The sequence below is a fragment of the Rattus norvegicus genome, chromosome 5 (assembly GCF_036323735.1).
Source record: "Rattus norvegicus strain BN/NHsdMcwi chromosome 5, GRCr8, whole genome shotgun sequence".
NCBI classification, from domain to species: domain Eukaryota; kingdom Metazoa; phylum Chordata; class Mammalia; order Rodentia; family Muridae; genus Rattus; species Rattus norvegicus.
The window spans coordinates 109,136,996-109,162,635 of record NC_086023.1 but is presented as its reverse complement, the minus strand read 5'-3'; the positions used below and the strand labels follow the sequence as shown (position 1 = coordinate 109,162,635).

The window sequence follows — 25,640 nt, the reverse complement described above, 5'->3', positions numbered from 1 at the left end:
CGTTCAGCTCATTTAGATGACCTTGTTCTCCTTGGTGTCCCCCTTCTCCTCTGACTCTTACAGTCTCTCTGCCTCCTCGTCCACAGGGTTCCCTGAACTCTAAGTGGAAGGATTTGTTAGAGACATCCCATTTAAGGATGAGTGTTTCAAGGTTTCTCACTCTCTCCATATGGTCAGCCTGTGGATTTGTTCTGCTGCAGGAGGAAGCTTTTCTGATGATGGCTGAACAAGTCACTGACCTATGAGTATAGCAGGATGTCATTAGGAGTCATTTTTTGTGACTTATTTTAGAACAGTAGCATTTGATTTTACCCTAGGCCCCTGGGCTATCTCATGCCAATAATTTTTTAAAACACACACACACACACACACACGTGTTTGTGCCAAGTACATCATATATATATACATATATATATTTATTTATTTATCAATTTACACAGGAAACCTTAAAAGCATCCATACTCAGGTATATTGACATAAGCAAACAGAGCTGTGCTTTCATTAGCTCAGTCAGAAAAATAACCAGAACAATTGTTTAATAAACTTGGGAAATGCCAGCACATTTTCTCTTTTGCTATTTTATAATCTTTAGGTAATGTTTCACAATATATCCTGTAACTCCTACCATTTATACAATTTCAATGTTTAATTAACTTAGTCTATACGACTCTAGTTTTTCAACTTCCCCTTTTTAAAAGACATGTTTTATTATTTCTAATTATGTGTGTGGGTCTGTATATGTCTATGCTGATGCCTGCAGAGGCCAGAGGCGTCAGGTCCTCTGGAGCCCTGGTTCCAGGTGATTGAGCACAGGCAAGTGCCCAGCAGTCACTCCTCTGCTCTGCTGCAGATGTACTGTGATTACCCACTTCAAGTTCTACTGTGCCTTTCCCTGCTAGGATGGACTGTACCTGGAATCATGTGCCAAATAAAACCAGCCTCCTTTAAGTTACCCTTGCCAGAGTATTCTACCACAGCAACGGGAAAAGAAATTAGGAATATAGCTGGAAAGATTCATGACAAAGAACAGTGAAAAGGGGGCGGGGGTGCAGATATGGATATAGTGGCACACACCAGTAATCCCAGCACTTGGTGGGTGAGTGTGGGGATCAGGAGCTTAAGACCAGCAGCTTGCTATGTGTGACCTTGACTCTTAAAACAAGTTAAACAAAATTATGGGTGCTGTTAAGTCATTTAGTAAGTAGAAAAACAATCAGGCCCAATTAGCCACATGTCCGACACATGGTTAAGGAAGAATGCAGAATGAAAAGCAGCTAAGACATAGGTTGTGCTTACGATTCACCATTAACTAGAAGAAAAAATGATACAAATCTGAAAACAAGCCCACTGCACAACTCTTTAAATGATTTTAGCCAAGTGGCCAAGAAGCAATTTGCAGAGCAACTCCTACAATGGTGATGCTAATTATAGAACCAGGGGGAAGTCGGCACCAATTCTTGAGGTTCAGATTTTTCTTTTTGTAACACGAGGAAGTTTAATGCTAATTCTATGTTTCATGACAAGGTTTATTAAATTATTTCTTTTTCTATTTTCTAGTAAGAGCTGGAGGCAGATACAAGGCAGATAAACTCTGGGTGTAGTGAGTCACACCTGAGATCCTTAGGAAGCCAAGGTGGGAAAACTGCCTCCCATTCAAAATCAGTCTGTACTCCACAGTGAATTCCAGGTGAGCCTGGGCCACAGGCAAGCAGGAAAATGACAATAATAATTGGGATTATTGCCTCTGAAAACAAAGGCTGCCAGCAATACCCTAGGATTCAGTATGAAAAAGACATTCTTGCTGATTAGTCCGAGGGAGACAAAAAAAGAGGGGAAAGGAGAACACGTTTTCTGCCTTCAGTGTAATTGGCGGCAATATCTCCACTCTTGGATTGTTAGTTTGTTTCATGAACAGCAAACATGTTCCATTTTTCTTACTCTTTCACACTCAGGAACAATTTCATATGCTAGTCAGGTGTGAAATATCAACTGACTAAAGAAAAGAGAATTAATCTGAAAACATCACATCCCATGTTGCTTACATCCACCCAGGCCTCTCTTCCCTGCCTCATGTCTCTGTGAGAGAAATTGTAAAAAGGAGATAAAGTGAAGCGTGTGCTACCCTCCCTAGCCTCACTCCCATGGACATGTTACAGGTAGAGCCTCCCTGTGGTGTACAAACTACTGAGGGCAAGACCTAAACACGGATTACTTAAAAGCCAAATGTTGATATTAAAGTCTCTTTACTTGAAAATGTTATAACTAGTGCATCAACCTATCAACCTATGAATTCAACAGCATTGCTTCTATTATCAACCACGTTTAAAATACTAGCACATCTCCAGACGTTAACAGCATACAAACAGTACGAAAGTCATGAGTATCATACAGGAGTAACTGGCGGTTCCAAAACAATGAAATAAAACATGAACAACAGCTTTTACCATACACAAGGAGATAAGAGGTAGGGTCACATTTTAAAACAGGCAAATCTCTCACCTACTTGACTGTACATTTTGAAGGCAAATCCAGTCTTCATCTAAATCAGAATATTAGGTGCCCAACATCTGAACACTACTTACATTTGTAAACAATCAAATACTATACACACTGTAGACATAAATCTCCAGTGGGAACATCCCTTTTTTTAGACAGTTCTTGACAGAGAGAAATATATAAGGACAGCAAATATGGAAAAGCCTTAAAGTAAACTCAGACCCAACTCACTAATATTGCTGCTCTCTTATTTTGAAGCAGGGAGAAAATCTAAGAGACAGCATTCTCTGGTGATTAAAACTCATGAAAACAAGACTCTCAATTGCAAAAAAAAAAGTTCACAATTACATACAATATAGAAAATGTATAGTAATGCTAAAAACTTCTTAAGCGATTGATATGAATGTTATTTCTATAAGTAATTTAAAGTTTCAAAAACAAAATATGAACTCTATAGTCTCTTAAAACTATAATGAAGAAAAAGATCTTTAAAAAAAAAGTGGAAATCAGTCTGGAGGTTCCTCAGAAAACTGGACATAGTACTACCCAAGGACCCAGCTATACCACTCCTGGGCAAATACCCAAAAGATGCTCCAACATATAATGAGAACACATGATCCACTATGTTCATATCAGCCTTATTTATAATAGCAAGAAGTTGGAAAGAACCCAGATGTCCTTCAACAGAGGAATTGATACAGAAAATGTGGTACATCTACACAATGGAATATTACTCAGCTATCAAAAACAATGACTTCATGAAAATTCATAGGCAAATGGCTGGAACTAGAAAATAGCATCCTGAGTGAGGTAACCCAATCACAAAAAAACACACATGGTATACACTCACTGATAAGTGGATATTAGCCCAAAAGCTCAAATTACCCAAGATACAATCCACAGACTTCATGAAGCTCCAGAAGAAAGACAACCAAAGTGGGGATGCTTCAGTCCTTCTTAGAAGGGAAAACAAAAACATTCATAGGAGGATATATGGAGACAAAATTTGGAGCAGAGACTGAAGGAGCAGCCATTCAGAGCCTGCCCCACCTGAGGATCAACCTATACACTTACAGCCGCCAAACTCAAACAATATTGATGATGCCAAGAAGTGCATGCTGACAGGAGCCTGATATAGCTGTTTCCTGAGAACCTCTGCCAGAGCATGACAAATACTGAGGCGGAATGCTCACAGCCAACCATTGAACCAAGAATGGGGTCCCCAATGGATGGGTTAGAGAAAGAATTGAAGGAGCTGAAGGGGTTTGCAACCCCATAAGAACAACAATACCAATCAGCCAGAGCTCCCAGGGACTAAACCACCATCCAAAGTGTACACATGGACAGACCCATGACTCCAACTGCATATGTAGCAAAGGATGGCCTTTTTGGGCACCAATGGGAGGAGAAGCTCTTGGTCCTGCCAAGGCTGGGAAGGCAGGAAAGGGTGGGTGGTTGGGTAGGGAAACACCCTCATAGAAGAAGGGGGGGGGGATGGGGGTTTATGGACGAGAAACCCGGAAAGGGGAAAACATTTGAAATGTAAACAAAGAAAATCCAATTTTAAAAAAAAGTACAATTCCTATATAAAATACTGTAATCAATCACTTCAAAATGACAGCATATTACAAGGAAGATTATAAATCCCATTGTAAACAGACTGTCAAAGCTGTGTACATTTCATAACTGTGGCAATATGTTACTAAATCATGTATTTTATGAACAGAATTGAATAGGAAAGTTTACACATAATGGTTCTTGCACAGGTATGTAAAAGAAAAAGAATTCAGGACACTCTTGCAGAAACATCAGAACTTTGGGGAAAGGGATTCAAAGTCATCCATAAACTTTCTCTAATAGAACGGGGCCAAGGTTAACATCATGGTCAGTGTTTTACATTGCTACTGATTCTGAGTACTTGCCTGAAGACACTGTGGACTGAGACCTGCTGCACTCGTGCTCCCTGAGCCTTTGCATTGGTGGCCAGGGGGCACAGCGGACAGATGAATTCCTGCTGAGGCATGGCCCAGATTTCATGAACTAATGTGATTGGGTGGGATGTTTACAGCCATTCTCTGCTAGCCCCTTATAAGAGCAGTTATGCGCTTTCTGCTTTTTTGAACTAGTATGTGAATTGCTGACGTCTGTGAATTACAACATGTTTGTGAATATTACACATATTTGCTACATAACCATCAAGGCAGAAAATGTATTGTTCACTACCCTACCTCTCTAGTGCCATGTCAGCTCCTTTTTGAAGCACTGCTGACATTCAACAAATATTTGGTGAATGAATGAATAGATGGTTTCAGCTCCTGGGGAGATGGTAGATGGTATTTGGAAGAGAAAATAGGAAAAATAACTTCAGCTACTCAAAGTCAAACCATTTTTTTTCTTGACTTCTTCTCCCAACCAAGCCCATTTAAAATGAGCTACTGGCGGTGACCTCAGCACAGAACCTGCTAGACTAGTCTTCTTTCAAGCCCAGCAGGTCTGACCGCTTCTGTGTAAAACAGCAAACTTGGCTCATGGATTCCCAGAACAAATCTGCCCTGCTAAGGCAGATCGTCCACCGTGGAGTCTGGCCAATTGTGCTGAGATCATGGCAGACTGAGAAAGTGAACTTGAGCCACACATAAATTAAAGCACAGGAGTGGAGCTACTCCCTGCTGCTTCTGGGTGACATTTGTTTCCCTCTCAAAATGAAAAAGTTGGTTTTGAATCCATGGATTTTCTTAACTAGAGAAAAACGTAAGTCAGATTGAGTCAGCTTTTTATGGCAAGCAGTCATTAAATGTCATTATTTGAGATGTTTTGATCTTCTTGGAGAGGGAGTGTAAGAGTAAGGTGTGCTCTGGAGAACTTCATGACCTGGGCACTTTTATATTTGTCTCCAAACAAAATCCCCATTCAGAACTTGGCAGAATTTCCCAGAGCCAGTTGCTTTTTTAATCCAGCCTCTCCCACTATTAAAAGGTAGGTGGCTTTCTACATGTTAGCCCAAGGTTTAGAGCAGAACAGCTTTTCCTCTGCTCTGCCCTACCAGTCCAGATACAGAAAGAAACCTCAGGGATGCAGTTTTCCTCCTGACTCCCGGGGGGGGGGGGGGGACTGGTGGGGCTTCTGCTTCAGTTTCCCTAATTACAGAGGAGTTACTTTGAGGCCAGAGGATGGTGGATGGGGTTACTCTGAGACTGTTACTTGGCTTGTGGTTGTTATTATTTTTGCCTCGTTATAAATGAGAATAGCTAAGAATCATTGATTCAATGATTTGGGGGCCTCCGCCCTCCCCCAGTGTCTTCCTGTCTCAGCTCTCAGCCACTAAAGATAGGCACAGTTGAAAGTAAAACAGTAAATTCCAAGCATTCATTATAATTTGACATGAAGAGATGTTAAGAAGTCACCATTATGAAGATCTGACTCACCCTATGACATGGATTTACCAAGAACAAAGGACCAGTTCCTTTCAACCTTTGATGTGATACAGAAGCATCGGTCTTGTCCATTCTCTGCAGAATCACAGAACATCACACAGGGGACTCGCCTAAGGCTGGAAGAAGAGCATTGCAAATGCTTTTTCAGTTCCCATGGGATGAACCTGAGTATAACCTGCAATCCATTTTTGGCATAGAAAAGTAGAGGGAGATGGAGAAAATGAAAAAAAAAATCCCATATAGCTCTCTTCTAACAGAAGAGAAGCAAAAATGTCTTCGGTGACCCCATATGACTTTGGTGTTTTACATTATAATTCTACTTCTCATAAAAACATAGATTAGTCTTATTCTTTCAAAGGAAAAAATAAAGTGTATTGATTAATAAAATCTAGAGTCTAAATAAAGCAAAGCACCATCTACTAATATAGGAAAAATGTTAGGGGCAGAAAACACACAATGCAAATAAGATTATGTCTGGTATCTTTTTTTCAGTCATATTCAAAGCTCAGAGAAGGCTTTATCTGTTGCCCTTTGGCAAGAAAATCAGAAGGACTTACCGTGTGCATTACCACAGGACCTGCAGTGGAACCAAAGTGTCTCGTTCCATTCTATACAACTTTTCCTGGTATGGAAAAACTGTCCTGGGTCCACGGTGCTTGTGTGATACGGTTGAGAAATGTTCTGCAGGGCTGGAGAGATGGCTCAGCCGTTAAAGGCTAGGCTCACAACCAAAAATATAAGAGAAATGTTCTGCATGCGGTGTGATAAAGACCTCTCCATACATAAACAATGGACAACCCGTGCTCTGTCCTGTCTACCACCATGTTCTCTGCCCCATTTGTTTTCTGTTTACACATTGGGCCCTACCTTAGTAGACAATCATGCTGTGAGAAAGAAGGGGTGCTACGGAGACACGAAGAGCTGAACAAGAGAAGGTGGAGGAAGGAAAGCTGCAGTTCTGGCAATGATAAGATAGAAAAGAAGACTGAAGCTGGGAAACCTGGGGAATGGCTGCTGGCAGCCAGGACTAATCTGCTGGTGGGCAGGGCAGAGAGCTGCCTCACCATTTCAGGTTTACAATGTTAATATTATTCCTGGCTGTCTGACAAAAACATCAAAATCAGGTCAGATGACAGCAGAGCTTTTTGTCATGATCATTTATAGTCTATTTATCTCTACATTCAGGTGAGCGTGGATGTGCAGATATTAGATACCCAGGTACACAGCAGCCAGCACACCACTATCTCCAACCTCCTGCATCATGAGACTAACTGGACTAACTTTGGCAAATTTAGAAACCACGGCTTCAAAGAATCCATGTATGTGAGCAATCGGTGCTACTACATTTAGTCCAGTCTGTGTGGTCGCTTGGCTCCATACAGTTTATCTTGCCCTACTGCAGTGATGCTCCTTCTCAAAACATAGGTGTGAGCCACCCCTCCAGGTGTAATCTGCATGGGGATGATGGCAACTCTGGCGTCAAATGGACTTGGCTTCACGCACTGGCACCACAATCAAACAGCCACGGGACCTTGAACTTGTCGTTTGATCATTCTGAGATTTAGTTTGCTACCGCATACAGATAAGGCTTTGATATCTACACTGGCAGATTCTCATAAGAATTAAAGCATGGGAACTCTACAGGAAGACCAAAAGAGTCAACTAACCTGGACCACGGGGCTCTCAGATGCTGAACCACCAACCCAAGAGCATACAGGGGCTGAACCTAGGCCTCCCCACACATATGTAGCAGATGTGCAGCTTGGTCTTCATGTGGGTGCAGCCAACTGGAGCAGGGGCTATCCCAAAAGCTGTTGCCTTGTCTGGCCTCAGTGGGAGAAGATGCACCTAGCCGCACAGACACTTGATTTCCTAAGGTAGGAGTATAAGGGGGCCCCCACCCGCTCAGAGAAGGGGTAGGGAGATGGGAAGAAGAATTGTGGGAGGGGGTGACTAGAGGGGCAATGAGCAGGATGTGAAATGAATGATACTAAGACTAATAGTAACAAACAATTATTTGAATCAAAAAATAATGAAGACATGATTTCATGGTTATACAATCCCACCTTGATCACCACAGTTAAAATAATGTAATTTTTCTAGCATTAAAGTAACAAAGGCCAATGAACTAAATGACTTAAGAAAGAGAAATTCAGTGTATCACAGCACTGAAGGCTAAACATCAGGGACTGGGAGCCAGCAGCCCAAAATCCCTCCCTAGGCTCCTGGGAAGGCTCTTCACCAAACCACCCTCCTAGTCTGTACTAATGTCTTGGATTGTGACATAACTTCAGTCTTCAGAAAATTCTTCCTCTCATAGGACACCGGTCATGCTGAATTAGGGCTCCAGTACTCCAGTATCCTGACCTCATCTTAAGTAACTACATCTATACTAACTCAGGAGCTGGGGTTGAGGGATTCAAAATGCCAATGGGGGAAGAAGAGTCACAGTTCAGCTCATAACAACTAGAGTGTGAAAACTTTGAAAGCCTAAAGTTTTGATAAAATTCATTGAAGAGCCGAGACTTCAAAGAAACTGTACAGTGGGCCATGCCTAAATATCGATCAGCTACATTTCTAATCTCTCTCTCTCTCTCTCTCTCTCTCTCTCTCTCTCTCTCTCTCTCTGAGTTAATGAGTTATCTAACTATCTCCTTCCATTCTGCTTTTATTTCCTTATTCAAAAAGAAACAAAAAAGGCTGGCCTCCATCTCTCAGAACCTCACAATCAGTCTAACAACCCCGCTACCCACACAAATGCTGTGAGACAAGGTAGATTTTACACAATTGAAACAGCCACACAGTGACAGGTTGTTGGCCTGTAAGTGGAGAGGTGGATTTTATTCCCACATAAAGATGAGTAGGGCAGACAGCTAGAAAAATCAAAATGTATGTAGAGTTATATTGGAGGAGATTGAACAGGCCCTTAAAAAGAGAGAAACAGAGACACACAGAGAGAGACAGAGAGATTGGGGGTGGAGTTCTGGTAAGCTGCTAAGACAAAATGATCTACTCTAGCTTAGTTCTTAGTGACTATCCTCCATTAAGCAACAAAGTTGAACCTGTAAATCTACTTTCAATGATTCTCGGCCTCTATAATTTGGATGTAGTTTTAAGATTTTTGTTACTTAAGATATTTCAGAGTGTTGTTTCCTAGAATTATTTAGCAAAGGAATTCAAAATTATACTGACAATAAATATTGACAAGAAAGATATTAATACCCTTGCTGTAAATCAGATAAATCAATGTCTAGGTCTCTTCTAAATCGAGGCTAGTCCGAAATGAGTTCACTGTTTCTTGAGTGCATGCATTCACTATGTCAATCAGTGCTTGCGTTTAGGAGGAAAAGGGTGTTGTATTACTTCTGAGGAAGTATCAAAATACAATAGATGGCATAAGTACACATATATATTTTAATTATACCAAGCACTGCATTTATTCTAAACATTCTGTCATTTCAAACATCTTAGAATTGAACTTTACATGTAGCACAGCTGCACGGTGCTTACTTGGCATGACAAAACCCTAATAAATAATAAATAAATGAATAAATAAAACATGGCAGCATAAAACCACTCTTGAATCAATATAACATGAAAATAGAAGGCAGACTGACGAGGAGAAGGTCAGAGGCCCGTGGCAAGCAGGAAAGAGGAAGAGAAAGGGAGACGAAAAGAATGTGATCATAACCAAAATAACATATTACATATGTGAAAGAAATTGTCCTCATGAACTCTGGTGTCATATGTAATGAATATACAGTGGTAATTAAAAACAAACCATGTGAGAATTATTGGCCTCTGACACTAGACTACTCTCTTTGTGATTAGTTTTGCTTTTGTTTTGAGACAGGATCTCTCTGCATAACCTTGGTTGTCCTGGAACTCGCTTATGCAGAGCAGTCTGGTTTGAAACTCAAAAGTGTCAACCTGACTCTGTCTCCCAAGTGCTGGGATTAAAGGTGTGTGCCACCCATTTCTTTAAAGGATAAATTACATCGTATCCATCTCAAACAAGAAGCTAATGCACTTGTCTGTCTGTACCAACCTTGTCAAAGACTTAAAAAAGTAAAGAACCAGTATGATCAAAAAATATTTTACTGTAGCCTTCAAACTATAAATGATATTTGCCCCAAATACAGATGCGTAGACATGTCTAATGGTTAGTTTACATGTTCTTCCAAATAGAAGATTTTAAGGGCAACATAAAACACACTTCACATATAATCCAAGTTCTATCTTGAATAGGTTCATCAAGTTTATCCTGTCAAAATACTATAATTAAGCCTTATACTTTATGTTTTCAATTGTTATATGAATAAGTAAGTAAATGAAGAAACAATAATGAGTTTACTTAATTTACTGGGGGAAACATTGAATTTCACAACTCTCCTCTAGGTGGCAAACTCGGACCTCCTACGCAGTACTGCATTTCCGGTGTCCTCCAGGAATGACAAGGAAACTGGACAGAAAAGAGACTGTTACATCAAAGCCAGCAGTGACAAAAGTTGTTTTAAAAACTTATCTGACTTTCATGTTTAAGCTTCCTGTCAGAACAAGCTTCTATTAATAGAAAACCACTAAGAAATACGATTACATCCGCATCATATGAGGGAAAATCGTGAAGGGACTTTTCAAAGCACTCGGGCAAGATTTCTTTGACTTCTTTTGATTTTCATGTCCTATTCTGAGGAGCACATTGCCCAGGGCTCATTACTGTTATCCTACCTATGCATCTCCTCCACACTGTAGGGGGAAACTAGTTTTCCTATGCCTGTGATTTTAATTCAAGCCCCAGATATGTATTGCTGTCTTTTCCAGACCCACTCTGAAATCAAAGATTACTCTGAGTAATCTTACTGAGTAAGAGCTTAAAGTGTCGTCCTACAGGTTGAATATAGAATAGTTGGTGAGAAAAACATTCATACTTTGTTTTTATTTCCTTCCAGATGTGATCCCCTGCATGACTCAAACCATACTATCCCCAATCTGCACTTCCCTTTGTGGTAGAATGGTCTATTTTTTCTTATTCAGGAAAGAAAGCTTGAAAAGGTTTCGAATGTCAAGAAGGCTAAAGAGTGAAAAGGCTAAAATTGGTCTAGAAGCACACTGAACCAGAACGGTGTGAATTAAAGATGCCCATCCTGTTCCTAAAAGAGGAAGCAAAAGGAGAGAAGAGTGGCGACACTTTACAGTTGGGCAGCTAATTAAGTATGTGTGTAAACAGTTCTTGTTGAAACTAGAAGCCAATGATAAAAAACAGGTAAAGAGTCCTGCCCAAACATGCCAGGCTAAGAGTCACCTGGCATGGGAAATGACTTGTAGAACACAGTGCTGAAGAAGCCCAGCAGCTATCACCAGCCACTACACCTCACAGGATACACCTAAGCCCTGCTCTTCTTTCTGATACCACCTAATAGGCTGGAAGTGGATTGGTGCCAGAATCTGATTAAAATTTCTAGCATACCTATAGTTATTTCTCTTCTCCATATTGAGTGATCATTCAGGTCCAGGCCTTGGACTAGAAGCTATAAATGATCAAAAGATGGATAAGGCATAGTCCCTGCCCTTACAGACAAGTGAGGAAGCCAGATATACATACAAATTACATGAGAATATGAGAGCGGAGAGGGGAGGGAGGAGGACGGAGAGAGGACAGGAGAGGAGAGAATGAGAGCAAGACATTGCTGCACTGGCTTTTTAGTTTGCTTAAGGGCTGCCTGCCTTCAACTTCCTCACACCTAGATTAATGTCAAGCAGAATCCAGACATTGTTATTACCTTCTTCTGAATTTACTTTTCACTCTAAGTGATCAGGTCTCTATGCAACTAGACCATGGAAATTGATGCCAGGTAGATATGAACATGTAAGCAAAATATAATCGTAATATAATTATAATACAATTGGAAGAATTGTAATTTTGAAAGAATTTGATGCCTACACACTACACAAACCAGCAGGGAAATTAAGAAAAACAAACAGCCAGGACAAAATATCAGCCCCTCATGCTATTGGTTTTTGAGACTGTCTCAGTGTCCACTTCTACAAATACGACCATCATATTGAAAGTTTTCAATTTAACTATCATAAGCATGGTATAATTTAAGTAGAAAAATACAAAAGTTCATTTGGACCCAACTTATGAGATTAATGGACTGCCTGCCTCCATTCAGACCACAATAGATCTGTTCTCATTTTGTCTTCATCACAGAAAAAAGTAGAGCTAGAAAGGAGGTTCAAAGAGAGGTAGGAAGATCTGAGCACCTCTTCCACTGGCAAGAATTAAAGTTGAGTAAAAATGAAGAGAATTTACAGTAATTGGTAAATCAACAGCCCAGACCCTGTTCTGTGATTCTCCATTAGAGTAATTGATACAACTTTGACTTTTGGCCAAAAATGTCTGTTAGAGTAAGTGCAGATCTGTGAGGGCCACAACCTTCAGGTGTGAATGTGGCTTTCCCTACTAGAAAAATGTTATTAACAACAACAAAAAGAAAAAAATAAATGTTTGAGGCTGGGGAGATGGATCTTCCAGAGGTCCTGAGTTTAATTCCCAGCAACCACAAGGTGATTCACAACTAATTGTAATGGGATCTTATGTCCCCTTCTGGTGTGTGTGAAGACAGCTACAGTGTACTCATACATAAAATAAAAAAAAAATAAATCTTCCTTTAAAAAAAAAAAGAAAATGTTTGTCTTATAGCTCATTTGCTTGTTTGTTCTGATTTAGTGTGTGTGTGTGTGTGTGTGTGTGTGTGTGTGTGTCTGTCTGTCTGTCTGTCTGTCTGTGTCTGTCTGTCTGTCTGTGTGTCTGTGTGGGTTTTGTGGGGGATTTTTTCCTTGAAAGAGAAAGAAATATAAGTTGCATGGATAGGTAGGTGGAGAAGGGTTGGAGGAAAGGAACAAATGATCAAAATACATTGCAAATACAGTCTCGCTCTGATGAGTCAAATTCGTCTCTAGAAATGAGGTAGGGTGACTCAGCAGAAAGCCAGTGTGACCTCTGTAGGATGTGGGGCTCAGTACAACAGCACAAGAAAGTTGATGGCCTTTCACAAGAAAAAGATACAGATATCCAGAGACACAGCCACCATGCATACTATAGTGTTCCCACCCTCCTGGACCACAGACCAAGCTTCACAGGCTCCAACTTTCCCAGCAACACTGTAACCATACTTCTACAATTCTTTTGACAAGATCTTGAAGGACAGAATACAGAAGTGAGAGGTGACAGAATTCAGTCATCTCTAATTCACTCCACAACATCTGCTGTAGTTTTCCCTGTCTAGATGAAATAGCTTTAATAACAAATCCGCAAAACAGTTCCAAATGTTCCAATCAACTAACAAATCCAACAGCAGTTTATTAGTTGAACACAAATACAACTTAGTTTAACAAAAAAAAAATCTAAAATTAAGATAATAAACTAAGGGCAGTAATGACTATAGCTACCATTTATCATGTACCTAAGTACATTTCAGTTCAGTAGTGTTATAAAGGTCACTCTTGAGTCGACTTTATTATCCTTTTTGTACAGATATGAATACCAAGTCATGTTTCGAAACTATATAGAATAGAGAAACCCCAAAAGAGACAAAGCTAAGGGGGTGTCGGTATTAAGTTTAGTGGGTGCTTTCCCATTTATTATGTGAAGGATCGGGGAATCCCAGAAACCACTTTGAGCTTCAGTGTAAATACATTTGTAAAAACTTGATTGTCCTCTGGATGTAAAAAGGGTGAACTGATACAGCAGATTCAGTACTTAACACAGCACCAGGCACATGATATGTAGTCTTGGTACCAGAGGACAGGCTAGGTACTACGTACCACGTCGGGCTCCTGTTAGACTGAAGTCAGCTGGTGTTGACTTCTGGAGCAAGGACACCTCTCTTCTCAAGTGCACGTGGTAATCTGGCGGCTGCCTATCATGGAGATAAAACATTCTTACCTGGGAAAACTTACTTCTAACTTTCTAACCAAGGCTTATACCAGCTGCAGTTATAAGCTGCGATGCTTCTGTGAGCAGGTTTGTTTTCAATCATGAGGTTTTTACTGGGGAGGCAGGTTTCAGAGTAAGTCTGCCGTCTGACTTGTCAGCACTTGTTGGCAGCTTCGATGGCGTCGTTTACATATGTGCATTTAGCAGTGCTGTTTTTAAGTTTCGCTGCCAGGCAGTGGTAGATTTGTGGTCCAGTTTGTTCAGACACACATTTCCCTACAGCCCGCTCTCCCCTTCCACTTATCAGATCTTTAGCTTTGGGTGGGGGGGAGTGAACACCCTATAAACGTAAACTGTTTTTACGCAGGGTAGTGGCTAGAGAAACAGTGTGTGTCAGGGCTGGGGTGCGTGTGTATGTGAGATGTCACAAAGCTTGAACCTTTCCCCACCACCACTGTTGAGTATCTTTGTAGCGGGGATACCTATGGGAAAAACTGTCTTCACAGCCAAGTCAGCACGTGGTACATGCCACACTACATGCAGTGCTACATGGGCGAACATAAGATACAGGCTCTTTAAAGAACAAAGCTCTCCCTTGAGACGAAAACTCGGGGTCGCAGGGTCAGCCCTGAAGCCACTTCAAGATGATTAAACAGCCAAACCCTCACTAGTACCACCTACATGTGCACCATGTGAAGTCCTGACAGGGCAGCTGCAGAAGCAAAGTACATATGACATGTAAGCCGTGCAGGAATCAACTCTGGGTCAGGTCCCTTTAAGGATCTAACATTGTCCTATTGGTTGAAAGTACAGGAATAAATAAAGCATATAACTTGAAAGAGGGAAGGAGAAAACAGAAGACAGGAGAGAATGTAAGAACAAGAGAAAAAGCAAAGACATCCAGTGTCAGGTGTAGTTACTAGAACTGTATGTGCCTGGGGCCTGAGGCCAGGGTTGTTCAGATCACTTCCACTGAAACATTCTAATGGCTGTTCTGTGGACTGGTATTATATTGCCAAATTAAAAGTTGTCCTGTTCCCCAAAAATTAAAAACAAAACAAAACAAACTACTGTCATAAAACATCTATGAGCTGTTTGACAGGGTTCTTGACAAGTTCTCCACTGGGGCCACGGCCTCATGCTTGGTCCCTCACAGGGCTATATAGTCAAGGGGTCTCACATGAGGGCTGACTCAGGGATGGATCTGCTTCCAAGCTAGAACTTAAGATCACCAGCAGGCTTCGTTTTCCTTGAAGGATGCTGAGCTGAAGGCCTGCGCACTGCTAGCTGCTGCCCAGAAACCACCTTCCTGTTCATGTCGGGTAAACTTCTCCCATGGCAGCTTGCTTCATCGAAGCCAGAAAAAGTCTTTATAAGATAGAAATTGCAATCCTTTTGCAAACTCTTCGGGGAAATGGCAGCTTCTAAAGATTCCCATGTTCCATTTATGGCACCAAAGTTACTCCAGGAGGTGTGGCTATAGGAGGCCAAGAACAGGGGAGGCTGACTCGCAGAAGCAGCTACCGTGTAGAAATCCACTCTGGGTGTCATGGCTTGCTCATGTCTTATGCCTGCTCTAGCTTTATCATAAAACTCTAAATCCCTGGTGTCTAACTGCGTAAAGTTTTGCTTTTGGTTCTGAATTTTCCCTCCTCAGTGGAGCTTGTGCGACAGTAAGAATATGGGGACCTTACAGAGAAACCAGGATGACACGGGAGATTCTGTGCCTTTATTGACCGAAATGGTTTTCCCTTGAACCTGATTATCTCATTTGTGGAGTCAGATCATTATGCCATACCTGCTTGCCTTGAGGAGGTAAACAAGGAAGGGAAGGGAACTCCGTATTTTCCAAAGCATAGCACCACAGTGGAGGTTCCTGAGCCGGTCCTGAATGATGCGTGGACCACAGTGGAACACTGGTGTGGGGAGTGTGCAAGGGTGGGGCACGGGAAATGGGAGACACAACTCCTCACCCAGACTGCCTTTAAGCGTGCAGTGTGTCAGCTTCCCAAGTTCTGGGATGCAGGTATCCACCACCACACCCTGCCTACGAGTAGAATTTGCCTAAGAAATGTATTGTGGAGCACATTAGGGAAATCTGATAAGCACAGCAAACCCATGATCTTGCAGATAGTGTTGCTTAAAGTGAGATGAGACAGGCTGAGTCACTATGAAGGAAAGTACTAAGAAAAGAAAGTTACATTGGGCCAAGAGAGATGGTTCAGGGTTTGGGATCATGTTCTGTTCTTGCAGATGACCCAAGCTCAGTTCCAAGTACCCACGACATACAGCTCACAACCATCCTGCAATTCCAGAAGTGTCTGATGCCCTGGATGATAGTCACCTGCATTCACATGCATACAAACATGTGAATGTATACAGGAGAGAGAGAGAGAGAGAGAGAGAGAGAGAGAGAGAGAGAGAGAGAAAATAATTTAACAATTTTTAAAAGTCATAAAAATAAAATAACATGAATGGTCTCAGAATTTGACTAACATGGCAGAGCAATACACAGTCGCTCTGTAAAATATAAATACTCCTCATAAATACATAAATACACTGATCACTTACTCATTATACTTCACAATAGTTCTTTAAGAAGGTAGTTGGACATGTTTTGCTACTGTAGAGCAACTCTAACTGCACTTGCTTGTTTGAAAAGTGCTTATGTGGGCTGGAGAGATGGAGCAGTTCAGAGCGTCAGCAGCTCTTCCAAAGGCCGCAGGTTCAATTCCCAGCACCCGCATGGCAGCTCACAACTGCCTGTAACTCCAGTTGCAGAGGCTCTGACATCCTCATACTGACTCGAAAGCAGGCAAAACACAAAGGCACATAAAAAATAAAAGTAAATAAATCATTTTTCGAATCTCTCTTAAGAAGCGACTGTCTGATGAGTTGAACAGATGGCTCTCAGAAGAAGAGGTGGGAATGGCCACTAAGTACACAAAAACACAATATTCTTAGCCATAAAAGAAACACAGTAAAGACTACACCAGCTCCTTCTCACCCTAGTCAGAATAAGCATCATCAAAAAATAAACAACAACACGTGCTGGCAAACACAAGAGGCAAAAGGAATATTTTATGCTTTGTGGTGGGGTAGGAAATTAGCTCAGCCTCTATTAAAAACAGAACAAAAGTTCCTCCAGAAATTCAAAATAAAGCTATCCATACAACCTTGCTGCATACCAGTCTTGAGTACGTACCCAAAGGAATCAAAGTCAGCTCTCCATAACCCACAAGCCCACAGTTATTGTGGACAAGATTTGAAATTAGCTTACATGCTTATCAATGAAAGAATAAATGATTATTTTCTTTGGCTCGCTTATGAAGAAATCGATTTACTGTGGCATTTCCATCTTATATTTTCTTGTGACTCACGCACGCACCTGCCCATCCACACTGTCCATCCCCCATATTTCTGTCCACTTCCTTCACCCATAATCTCCCATTCTTCTGTTTTCATGCTTCAGATCATCATCCGTTACCCCATTAGCCCATCCTCGGGCCTCTTCCCCCTGCCTCACAGTGCTCTTCCTGACTCATGTCCTACACATAGATACATCTACACAAACACACACACACTCACACACACACACTCACACTCACCACACAGATACACACTCACACACACTCACACTCACACACAGATACATATTCACACACACATACACACTCACACACACAGATACACACTCACACACACATACCACAATCACACACACACTCACTCACTCACATTCACACACACATACACACACTCACACACACATTTACACTTACACACACACTCACACACACATACTCACACTCACACACACACATTTAAATCCAGGCTGCTTCCATATCTCAGCTACTGTAAATGTTACAGCAAGCACACACACTGCTAGCATCTCTGTGGTGAACTGACACAGAATCCTTCAGAAAGAAACACAAGAGTGCCACAGCTGGATCATACGGTAGCCTTAACTTTTAATTTTTCAAGGAACCTGCATGGTGATTTCCACAGTGTCTGTGCCAGTTTACACCGCAGCGTAGGGTAAGAGTTTCAATTTCTCTACATCCTTAGCATTTGTGGTTTGTATTCTTGATGAGAGCCGTTCTGACTGTGATGAGAAGGAGTCCCAAAGCAGTTCTGATGTACATGTCCCAACATTGAGGCCTTAAAAATAGGCCAGAGAGTGGGTCATTTTACTGAAGATGCTCAGACGTGATACACAAACCTAGAAAGGACTAGGGGAGCATTTGTTTCAAAGCCCCGTTCTTCCTCCTCATTCCCCAGCCAGGAACTGACAGAGGAAGTTGAATGCTGACTGTATCTCTCACTACTTTCACTGTGTGACCTCTACCAGCAAGGTGCTTCACTCTGGTCCCACGCACTTGGTAAACTCTTACACTCTTGGCAAAGTCTCACCCCAGAAATAGACGGCCTCTCCCCTTTTCCTGTATGAATGTAGCTTTGACTGAAAGCAGTGCACTACATTACAGAAATGACTAGAATGCCCCTTCATGAAGAACCTTTGAGTTTATGGCTCTGTGAATATATTATAATTTGAATTATCACATTATTCAAAGCTTGGTGACTACAAATACAAAGAAACTGAATTAGTACAGGGAGCACAATAAAATGGAAATTAAAAGGTACTTGAAAATAGGTCACTGAAATATTTTCTGACAGGTTATTGACTAAATTAGAAGGGCTATTTCCACTGCTCTTCTGTTAGCACACAATCCTAGAAGATTACCTTCCAAACAGTTCAGGAAATAACTAGTGTGCACTTCATTGGCATGTTCCACAGTGACTTCTACAAAGAGAGTCATGTTGGGTGGGGAAATCAGAGATCCGAGGGAAGTCACACCATGGCCACTAATATTCTCCTACATTCTTTGAATCATCACAACAGAGGGTCCAGATCTCTGATATTCAGACCGGTTCCTTTCTGGTTAAATTCAGATCAAGTAGTCTATTAAGAAACCCACACAAGCTGGACAATGTGGTAATAAATACCTTTAATACCAGCACTCAGAGGCAGAGGCAGAGGCAGGAGGATCTCTGAGTTCAAGACTACCCTGGTCTTCAGAGTGACATCTTTCTCTCTCCTGGGGGAGATTGTGAGAACATTCTTTTCCCGACTGCAGCCTACCCGTGGTTTTGCCACTCCAATAGGGAATGAGAACAGAATATGGTGGCTTTCTAATTCTAGTATTCACTCTATGCTAGGTTCCATTCTAGAAAGATTCCCCACCCCAGACTACTTCTCAAATTCAATGTAATTTACATTGTGTCATCATTTCTTACATTAAAATTGTCCCAAATTAAGCCAGTTGAAAAGCTCATCACAATCAGAGAGACAGTTTTCTAAACATAATTAACACGTGTTTTGAGATGAGGTCTCACTGTGAAGCCTAGGCTGACCTATAATTCGCTGTGTAACACAAGGTAGGCCTTAAACCAGAGCAATCCTCCTGCCTCAACCTTCTGAGTTCTATGACTTCAAATGTGAACTACTAGGGCCTAATACTTCTTTGACTGTTAATTTTTGAGTGTCAATTTAAAAGCAGTATAGCAAATGAAAAATTGTTTTGTATGCCTTTGGTAACTCTTGATTTTAACTAGTCTGACACTTTCACTTTAGCATTGTTTAGCTGGAAGACCACATCAAAGGTTCTGAAGTGAGAGTGTCAGGGTTAAAATCCTAAAGCTGCTGTCATCATAATGATACTGAGCTCTGGCTTACCATGCTCCCTTCCAAGCTTTCGCTTCAGCTATGTCTCAGTTTGCACAGACGACTAAAAGCTTGACTGTTCGTCTAACCAACAAATGACAAAATCAAAAGAATTTAATGCTGTCTTCAAGCTCTACTTGATGAAAGCCTCATAAGGTATTAGGATAATGGTTTTATTATTATTTATTTATTATTTATTTATATAATACAAATGTTTTAATGATCTTATGTGTATATTAATTTGAATATATTGATATTGATCTCCTACAAGCCAATCCTAACCTGTTTTATCGTAAGTATGGCACACAAAGGGTATTAAATAATATTTGAAATTTTTACTTCTTTTTACATTTATTAATTTGGGGGGAAGAGGGAAGTATGTGCCACATCACATGTGTAGAGAGAGATAGAGGGACTGCTTGTAGGACTTGGTTCTCTCTTTCCATCATGGGTATTTAGAGATCAAACTTAGGTTGTGAGGTTGGCTGGCAAACTCCCATATCTGTGAGCCATCTCACAGGCCCAATCATCTTCTTTCCTCAAGTGTGTCTTTATATGTCTGTGTTGTGATTAGTTTTACAACAGAAATCACTGTCTGAGCTAGAGTATAATAACCAAGGAACAGTGCCCCTGGAAAACGAAGAAGTGCTTTGGCTTGGTTGGGATTTTGTCGTCTTCTGTCACTGAAGTGCTTTAAAGACTTAGAAGAGTGTCTGGGACATAATGGGCACTTTATAAATACCTGTTGATGACCACTGGATGAAATAAATAAACCGATGCAGACCTGTGTCCCAGAAGGCTCCACTCAGTTCAACGACATATGCTCACTTTACAGAATGGCCTTCTCTGACAAGACATGATGTGACAAAATTAGGAAACAAATTGTTGCATGTTTGAGTACGATAAACCCTGTGTGCACAGCAGAGAGTTCAGGTCTGCCTGATGTCGACGCTGAGTGGAGCTGGGCTGTGCAGAAGGAATGGTCTAACTATTACGAGGGACACTGCAGGTGACCCAGGTAGGTAGAGAGTTCCTGATTTTACTAATTTCCTTGATTACATTTCTCACTACCAATACATTATTTAAGCATAGCCTCTCAAAGATGGGCATGTTATAGGGCATTTTGAATACTGATTCAATGCAATTTTTTTGGTTGTAGCAATCGTTTTGAGACCATACTTGCCCAAAGGTGTATGCTACTGAATTGCTAACAACCCCCTGGATGTTCATGTAAATGAAATTATGTATAATCATCCTGAGTTAAGAAACAATTAGGTTTTACATATAAAGACACAGACCAAGACATATAATGTCCAACCTTGAAGCAGAAATGCTCCACCAACACTCTGCTTGTAGTTTTTAGGTATTATTTCCTACTAAAAAGACCCAGCACTCCTCAGATAAATTGTTCATAATACAACATGAAATGTGCAAGAAAACACTAGAACATACTATCACAACAAAAAAATCAAAGCTTTTAAGCAAGACCACTGAGTTATGCCAAAAGAATTTAGGAACCAGCTTACAGAGGCTACTGACCAAAGTTCAGGTTTATAGATCAACAAGAATTCTACAGGATTGAAACACACTGTTTAAATCTATGACAACAATCTTCAAATCATTAATCGTTTTTAGAAAATGCAAGAGATAACTCATCATCTTGAAAACTTACATATGAATTTAAAAACAGTGCCTGTCTTCACCCTCTCGTATATAGATGACCAGGTATTGAAGACGAACATGTCCTCTTTAGAGCTGGTGCCCCTGGAAAATGAAGAAGTCAAGTCAAGATACCACTATCCCTCGACCCCCTAAAGATATGACAGATTATCAGAGAAGTCAGTGATGGTGAAACATCCTATAATCCGGGCACGTAGGAGGCTGAGACAGCGTGGTGGAAAGTTGAAGAGCAGCCTGGGATTTACAAGGCCAGGCTGAGCAACTCTGTGTGACCCGGTCTCAAAAGTCCAGGACAAGAAGCGGGGAGGGAAGAAGCAAAGAACATCATGACATAAAAGACACAAGATGGGATGTAGTGTGAATCCTGGAGTAAGAATTACCACCTGGGGGCCGGAGAGACGGCTCAGCGGTTAGAGCACTGACTGCTCTTCCAGAGGTCCCGAGTTCAAATCCCAGCAATCACATGATGGCTCACAACCATCTGTGATGAGATCTGATGCCCTCTTCTGGTGTGTGTCTGAAGACAGCTACAGTGTACTCGTATAAATAAAAATAAATAAATCTTTTTAAAAAAGAATTACCAACTAAGAGAATAGAGAAAAGCCAAGTTTCCTAAAAAGGAGGCTGGTTGTATATAATTTGAAAACACCCCAGAAATGATTCTGTATTTCTTTCTCTCCTCACTTGGGAATACTGTACTAGACCATACAAATGGCAGGCACTGTTGCATTACTACTCCTCATGGACACTTACCTACTTCTAATCACACTTTTATGGTGAGTCCGTATCTAGTGTCACCAACTAGCACATAAAAATCCTATCCCTGAACTCAAGCAGTATTACAGAGAAATAGTGATAGAAACTGCATGGTATTGGTACAGAGACAGACAGATAGACCAATGGAACAGAATTGAAGACCCAGAAATGAACCCACACACCTATGGTCACTTGATTTTTGACAAAAGAGCCAAAACCATCCAATGGAAAAAAGATAGCATTTTCAGCAAATGGTGCTGGTTCAACTGGAGGTCAACATGTAGAAGAATGCAGATCGATCCATGCTTATCACCCTGTACAAAGCTTAAGTCCAAGTGGATCAAGGACCTCCACATCAAACCAGATACACTCAAACTAATAAAAGAAAAACTAGGGAAGCATCTGGAACACATGGGCACTGGAAAAAATTTCCTGAACAAAACACCAATGGCTTATGCTCTAAGATCAAGAATCGACAAATGGGATCTCATAAAACTGCAAAGCTTCTGTAAGGCAAAGGACACTGTGGTTAGGACAAAACGGCAACCAACAGATTGGGAAAAGATCTTTACCAATCCTACAACAGATAGAGGCCTTATATCCAAAATATACAAAGAACTCAAGAAGTTAGACCGCAGGGAGACAAATAACCCTATTAAAAAATGGGGTTCAGAGCTAAACAAAGAATTCACAGCTGAGGAATGCGGAATGGCTGAGAAACACCTAAAGAAATGTTCAACATCTTTAGTCATAAGGGAAATGCAAATCAAAACAACCCTGAGATTTCACCTCACACCAGTGAGAATGGCTAAGATCAAAAACTCAGGTGACAGCAGATGCTGGCGAGGATGTGGAGAAAGAGGAACACTCCTCCATTGTTGGTGGGATTGCAAACTGGTACAACCATTCTGGAAATCAGTCTGGAGGATCCTCAGAAAATTGGACATTGAACTGCCTGAGGATCCAGCTATACCTCTCTTGGGCATATACCCAAAAGATGCCCCAACATATAAAAAAGACACATGCTCCACTATGTTCATCGCAGCCTTATTTATAGTAGCCAGAAGCTGGAAAGAACCCGGATGCCCTTCAACAGAGGAATGGATACAGAAAATGTGGTACATCTACACAATGGAATATTACTCAGCTATCAAAAACAATGACTTTATGAAATTCGTAGACAAATGGTCGGAACTGGAAAATATCATCCTGAGTGAGGTAACCCAATCACAGAAAAACACACATGGTATGCACTCATTGATAAGTGGCTATTAGCCCAAATGCTTGAATTACCCTAGATGCCTAGAACAAATGAAACTCAAGACGGATGATCAAAATGTGAATGCTTCACTCCTTCTTTAAAAGGGGAACAAGAATACCCTTGGCAGGGAATAGAGAGGCAAAGATTAAAACAGACACAGAAGGAACACCCATTCAGAGCCTGCCCCACATGTGGCCCATGCATATACAGTCATCCAATTAGACAAGATGGATGAAGCAAAGAAGTGCAGGCCAACAGGAGCCGGATGTAGATCTCTCCCGAGAGACACAGCCAGAATACAGCAAACCACTGAATTGAGAACAGGACCCCCACTGAAGGAATCAGAGAAAGAACTGGAAGAGCTTGAAGGGACTCGAGACCCCATAGGTACAACAACACCAAGCAACCAGAGCTTCCAGGGACTAAGCCACTACCTAAAGACTAAACATGGACTGACCCTGGACTCTGACCTCATAGGTAGCAATAAATATCCTAGTAAGAGCACCAGTGGAAGGGGAAGCCCTAGGTCCTGCTAAGACTGAACCCCCAGTGAACTAGATTGTTGGGGGGAGGGCGGCAAGGGGGGAGGAGGGGGAGGGGAACGCCCATAAAGAAGGGGAGGGGGGAGGAGTATGTTTGTCCGGAAACCGGGAAAGGAAATAACACTCGAAATGTATATAAGAAATACTCAAGTTAATAAAAAAAAAAAAGAAATCCTCGGTGATCTTCACGATATACAATACTAGAACTCATTGTACTCACTCCCTCCTCCTGATCTCCAAATTTAAAGCCAGTTTATCATTTGTTTTTTTTTTTTTCTTTCTCCTCACTTAATGAGTCCTGCACTTGACCAAGATACAGCTAACATATTTCTGTTGGAACCATGCCCCATCCTGATTCATCTCTCACTGATTCTGGGTCACACACACCAGGTTGTCCTTCATCCTGGAACCACCTGGGCTCCGGAGACATATCAAATACTTGATGATTTCACTCTGTTGTTGGAGACAAATGCATATCATATCGGTAGTCCATACGAAATACCATTCTTTGAGTCTATTATGGGTGGCTATGGTGTGATCTATCTGGGAAAAAAAAGTAGTGTAGAAAATAATTGTTTGCCATTGTATTGCTTCTTTCCTTTGGAGCCTACCATAGACAGACGCTGCTACACACTACTTAGTGTGGAGATAGCAGAGGCTCTGAAGCCACACAGCTCCGATCCCACCTCCAATGACTAGGGAATGCACAAGTTCCTTATTTTTCTCATTGTTCTGTCTTATCTGTAAAGTTTTGATACCTGTGTGTGTTACATAGGACCCTTAAGGAAGGAGAATGCAATAGTACTTGTAAGCCACTTGGAACAGGAAATAGAATATTTGTTTGTTTGTTTGTTTGTTTTCCTTCTTTCAAATATAGTGACTATTATTCTTTATAGAGATAATGTTACATAATACAATAATACCTGGAAAACAAGTTGAGCAGGTTGGCTTTTGTGGGGAAAGCCCACTGAGTTTCTTTATGGGCGTTTCCTGTTATTTTGCTTGTGATCTTTTAAAACAAGGCCTCACCCTGTAGTCCAGGCTGGCCTTAAACTTGCCACAGTCCTCCTGCCACAGCTTCCTGGATGCTGGGATTACAGGTGGTGGCAGGTGGGGGAGGGGGCATTAAACCATCAAAGTTGGTGCCCCTAGAATTGTTTGCTGAGGATAAGGACCACCCGGCCCAGCAGGATGGGTTGTCGCTGTCCTTGGTGCTGGTGACTGCGATCGCGCACTTGACAAGCAATGCCCCTACCCCAAACGCTTTTCCTTCAACTTAAGGAGTAAAACTCCCACTTCTTCCTCGTGGAAAATTCTGTCAGTCTACTCATTGGCTTTCCCCCGGTATTGTCGTGATTTTCTTGTGTTTTCCTCAAAGGAAAACAATTCTTTTGCATTTTCTCATTTATAAATGTTTTTATCCCCAGAAACAGGATCTATACAGAAGGTAGCTTAGATACTGGTACAAAGTACCTTTTACTTTGCAAGTTTCAGAGAAGCCCAGAGCTCGCTGTTAGGTTATATGAAGCAGTGTGATTGTGTGAATATTTTAACGACTTCAGCATTTGCTGGAGATGCTGTCCCACAGCAGAACAATCGCCCAGTATCCACAAAAGCCTGTTCAGTCACCAGTACTGAAAAGGAATGAATGAATAAATAAATAAATAAATAAATAAAACTGATAAACTCCAAAAATACCCAATAAATATTTCTTTCAGTAAAATAAAAATAGCATACAAAAACCTACCACCATATTAAAGTTAGAATTTAGGACATAGTCAATAGTCAATGTAGGTATGTTGGACTG

The 25,640-nt window shown here is 41.2% G+C and overlaps 1 long non-coding RNA gene across 2 annotated transcripts in view; it reads right to left on the bottom strand.

Annotated features, from left to right (window-relative positions):
* Positions 1–25,640, bottom strand: part of LOC102552523 (uncharacterized) — a 107,072-nt gene that overhangs the window by 80,252 nt on the left and 1,180 nt on the right. For both annotated transcript variants that reach the window (XR_010051860.1, XR_010051861.1), the window contains exon 3: positions 21,267–25,467. This is a non-coding gene — a long non-coding RNA (uncharacterized LOC102552523). The remainder of the gene's footprint in view (positions 1–21,266; positions 25,468–25,640) is intronic.